The following is a 5,456-nucleotide window of genomic DNA, read 5'->3' on the forward strand; positions in this document are numbered from 1 at the left end:
AGATATTTTGTTCAGTGTCCAGACAAATGTCTTGAGCTATGATTGCATTACTCTCACAGATGAAACCTTGCTGTTCCCGAACAATACATGATTCTAAATTAACAGTTTGCCATCTCTCGCCATTTTGACGGGCCCATTCTCTGTGCTCAAAAGGATAGAGAATAGCTCCATCATGATTCAGTCCTAATGCAATGATAGGAAATATCGAGTGTACAGAGGCATTACATATGGTTAACACAAAAGCTGTAACTGTGTTGGTATTGGGGTTATAGGTAAAGTTTACCAATTTCCACCAGGATTGGAATTCCTTTTCAAAATCATTTGCATTGTCCCAAATTATTTTCCGAATTTCAGTAGGAAAAGTGCCTTCTTCTCCTTCCCTTATGATTGAGGCAACAACTGTTGGCATCCATAGCTGTGCCTGGATGCAGCTAAGAGCCAAAGAGACATTGCTTTGTGTGGCACCAAGTGTATCAATTATCAATTTGTGATCATTAACATTTATCCTTTCCCAATTTGGTAATATGTTTGATAACAACCACTGATGTGTCCCCAAGGCAGACAAAGAGGACTGCAGGGGTTGTTGTAATTTTGTCAAATCCGTTGTGGTGGTAACTAACTTATTCAATAATCCTTCGGAATCAATGCTATTTAGGATTCCCAATCCTGTCCCCAAAACACCAGTTATATCTCTTGCCATTCTTTTCTTAGAAGGGTTCCGTTTCCTCAGCCAGGTATTCCATCCCTGAAAAGAAGTTTGCAAAAAGGCTGAACAGCTTTGCTGAATTTCTGAAACATTATTCTGCATCAGTAATTTGACCTTTTTGAGGGACCACTCAGGATTAAACAATATTTGTTGTTGGCCAATTCTCCTGATTATATATGGTCCAATTTCAAAAATCTGTGGCCTTAGCATAACCGGTGGTTGGGTAGTGGGCGGTGTAGGCTTTACCACATTAACATCAAGTTTTCCCCAGTACTTAGTATGGTTTTCACCACATACCACTTTGTGGGAAGATTGCACATTAGTCAAATTCAACCAACAATTTTGATTTTGAATCTCACAGTGTAAAGCACGGGCGTGTGGTCCTATGACAAAGCTGTGTATGGGTTCAATAAGGGATCCAACAATCAATTCACATCGAATTGCTATATCATCACCTTGTGTTACCATAAAGGGAGGAAAACCATGATTTTTGCTATTCAACACTAGGGGAGTTTGTACATCAAGTTGTATGATCACTACTGTCAGCATAGGTCTTGCCACGGCATTGATTTTAAACGTGTAAACCAAGCCTTTCGAACCTGACTGACCTGCCGAGTCATTTCGCCAACTGCATATCACATAGGATGATTTGGTTAAGGTAAAGTTATAACTACAGTCAATAGGTTCATTCTTACACAGCTTTGTAATTTTAGCATTGTTAGTGCTAGGGCTTAGTGTATAATTTCCAATATTCTTCTGGCGACAGCACAATATAAAGGGGGCATGCTTTTTGCATTTCCACTTTTCAGTGGGACAAAGTTCTGCTGTGATGTTAGGGTGCAAACTGCTTGTTATGTCTGGTTCCAAAAGGTTTCCTGTTATTGTAATGGAGGCAGCTTTCTCTTGAGAAAATCCTGCTTTTTTGCATGTTGCCTTAATTGGTTCACCAACTGTACCATTTAGAGTTGTAACCCGTTCATTCTTATCCCATCCCCACTCACGTGGACCACCATGATACCCTGAGGTTGCCAGGTTCAGGTGACGACTTCTGGGATGTGATTCTTGAGTACTGGTATATCTAACAGTGGCTTCAGACCACGGCCACTCAGCTGGCTCCTGGCCATGGGAGTGTGGCAGGATACAGAGAAGTATTAATAATGTTAACATGGTTATTTTGTTTTCATGTCACTTGAAGTGTCCCCTCGGAGTTCTCCTGCAATAGCAAAACACAGAAAAATCTGCCACCTAAGGGCAGAACATTAACATGATGGAATTATCCAGCGGGTATTTATCTGATGTTCTTTTCCTAAGGCATCAGATGCTATCCACGCAACTTTATTCAGAGAAGTTTTCAACACAAGTGGTACTTCTCCCACCGTAGGGAGGTCTACCAAAACAGGGTGTCTTGGGTAATGAACTGGATTTTCGGGATCATTTGGTCCTCTTTGTGAGGGGATTAAGCTCAGAGGATTTGGGCAAAAAGCAGTAATTTTTGGGCACCCATTTACCCCCCATCTTTCATTTTCACTTTGCACAGCTTTATGCAACCGGCCATCCCAGCCTCCCTCTTGTGGTTTCAGAAGTCGTTTTAAAAGACCGTTAGTCCTTTCTACAATTCCGTTAGCTTGAGGGTAATAGGGAGTGTGAAAAGTCCATTTTATCCCTTCACCTTTTGCCCATTCCTGTACTACTTTAGCAGTAAAGTGTGACCCATTATCAGATTGAATTTCCTGTGGTTTTGGGAAAGTCCCGAACCATATCTGCAATGCTTTAACAGTGTTTTCCCCTGTAGCCCTTTTAAATGCCTCGGCTTGAACTAATCCAGATGTAATCTCAACCCCCACTAACACAAAATGTTTACCTCCTGATTGCTTAAAGGGACCTATGTAATCTACCTGCCATGCATCCCATAAGCCTTTACCTGTCCTCAAGTGTAGTGGGTCATCCTCTAAAGGATGTCTTTCTAGCCGTTTGCGACGCTGCTCACAGGCTGAAATGCAGGTGTTACACATTTCTCTGGTAATGGGCCAAGCCTGGGCATGAGCTTCCTTGTATAAATCTTTTGTACCTGTGTGTTGTCGTTTTACATGCAGCTGTTCTAATAAGGGCTCCCAATCTTCAGTGATTTCATCCTTTTTCAGAGGACTTAATTTTGCTAATTCATCAGCTCTGTTATTCCATTCTCCTGCTGGATTATCATCTGTCTGGTGAGATGCTACCCACCCTACAGCAAAATTCCCTTGCCTTGCAATTTGTAAAATTTCTTGCCACTTTTCTTTCTGCCACACTGGAATTCTGTTAACTTCCCAATCATTCTGTTGCCAGAAAGGCAGCCATTCAGTGCAGCCCTTATATACAGCATAGGAGTCAGTGTAAATACAGACAAGAGAGGTGTTTTGTGCCTCCCTCTGGAAAATACTCCAAACAGCTCTAAGTTCCCCAGTTTGGGCACTGCCTTCCCCTTCTGTAATGATCCGCTCTGCAGAAGAAGTGTGCAAAGCTACAGCTCTGTATTTCCACACTTTTCCTTCACGCTTAGCTGAGGCATCAGTAAACCATGAATGTGCTGTTTGCTCAGGGGAGAAGGGAGGGGCTATTTTAATAACCAAGGCAGGTTTGTCTTGGCTGCTATTCAGATTCTCTGTGTCTTGTATTGGTAAATTTTTCACAGCGCCTTCAGTAATTGAAAAGATGTTATTATAATGCTCTATTTGTGCATACCATTTCCTTACTGAAGCTCGTTGTGCTACCCCTTCAGGAGGTGGAGTCCCTGTTATCACTATTTTAATTACTTTAAAGGGACCTCTCAACACAATTGGTTGTTTTCTTGTGATTTTTTTCTACTTCTATGAGAGCTTGGGTAACAACAAATAAGCCTTTCTCCCAAGTTGTATATCTTTTTTCAGCATCTTTAAAGCTACGGGAGTAGAAGCTAACAGGTTTGATTGGGCCTTCAGGACCCCTTTGCCATATATGTACTGACAATCCTGAGGTAGCAAATCCCCATTCTACTTGAAAAGGATCTGCTGGGTGGATAGGGCCTAGGGCCTGATGAGCTGTGGCTTCAAAAATCAACAATTGTAATGCTTCTTCCTGAGAAGGGCTCCGGTCCCATTTTACTCCCCTTCTCAACAAATCATAAAGAGGTCTGGCAATAATTGAAAAATCTAGAATGTGTTTTCTCCAAAATATCAATAGTCCTAGAGCTTGTTGGAGTTCTTTTCTAGATTCGGGCATCTTGATTTGATCTAAAGAAGTTAGGGTGTCTGGTGGGATGCATGTCATACCTCCTTTCCACCAGATGCCTAAAAATTTCACTTCTTGAGAAGGTTTTTGTATTTTTTCTGAGGGGATCTGCAAACCAAGGCTTTCTAAGTGGGAAATTATTTTCTGTTGAACATCCTCCCCTACTTCTTTTTCTTCCCCTCCCACTAAAATATCATCTATGGATTGGTAAACAGCTACAGTGTCAGGTTTAGATAGTTCTTCTAATTCTTGGGCTAAAGCACGGTGGGCTAAAGTGGGGGAGTGTCGCTACCCTTGGGGTAGACGTGTGAAGGTATATTGCTGTCCCTCCCATGTAAAGGCAAAACGGTCCATATCTTCTTGTTGTATGGGTATCATGAAAAACATGTCTTTAACATCTATTGTTGCCATAATAGAGTGAGATTTTTCCTGAATTGATATTATTAATTCAGCTGTATTTGGGACTGCTGCTGTAAGAGGGTCTGTGTTGGCATTAAGCCATCTGTAATCAACTGCCAGTCTCCACTTTCCATTGGGTTTTTTAACTGGCCAGATTGGTGAGTTAAAAGGGCTGTGAGTGTTAACAATTACTCCTTGATCTTTCAATTCCTGAATGGCTGGCTTGATGCCATCTTTAGCACCAGAGGGTAAAGGATATTGTTTCACAGAGGTGATTTTGCTGAACGGTAGGGAAGGAGCTGTTTGTAGCAGCCTGATGTTAAGGCTGGGAGCTCCGAAAGACCAGAGAAAGCCTTCTGAGTCTTCCCATTGTCTCCCAGCAAGTATATCCATCCCTAACAAACTGTCAGGAATGTTTCCAATGACCATTTGGACAGCTATTGGGTTGTCTTCTCCGGGCAGTGTGAGTTTTACTAGAGCCATACTCATAGACTCTGTAGTTCCTAGGGCATTTAAACACAACATCGTTTTTTGCTGGGAACAAGCCCACACTTTTGGGCGTGTGTGATTTTCAATGCACTGATTTGGGCCCCTGTGTCCACAACAAAAGTTATTAATATTTGTTTGGGGCCAACTATTGCTGTAATCAATATGTCCCCTGTTCTCGGGTCCTTTGTGAGCTTCCTCAAAAACATCCAGTCTCCGTTTCTTCGCTCACTATCGAGAAACGGAGTTTCTAGTTTAAAGGAGGTTGGTGTGTTTCACTTCCCTGAAGCGGGGAGAGAGCATGCTGTGTCTCATTGCTTAAAACCTGTGTTGGGGAATGTTGTGGCTGGTTGCCCAAGGCTTGTGGAAGAGGAGGTGCACTGGGTTGTTGGTTGGATGATTCCAACACAATAGGTTTGGGACAGGGCCAATTGGAAATTATTTTAGCCAATTTATCATACAGCAATTTATCCATTACTTCTCATGGAACTCCCCTTTTCAGCCCTAGCAACCACAGCTGCTGCCGGTTGGAAATTTGTTTTCCCTTTTCTGGTTTTTCATTAGGAGAAGCAATGTGCCTGACTCCTCTGGGTTTTTCTGGTTTGTCCTCTGAGTATTT

The sequence above is a fragment of the Chamaea fasciata genome, unplaced genomic scaffold, assembly GCF_029207755.1.
Source record: "Chamaea fasciata isolate MVZ Bird 193981 ecotype frontalis unplaced genomic scaffold, bChaFas1.0.hap1 SCAF_105, whole genome shotgun sequence".
In the NCBI taxonomy this organism is placed as follows: Eukaryota; Metazoa; Chordata; class Aves; order Passeriformes; family Sylviidae; genus Chamaea; species Chamaea fasciata.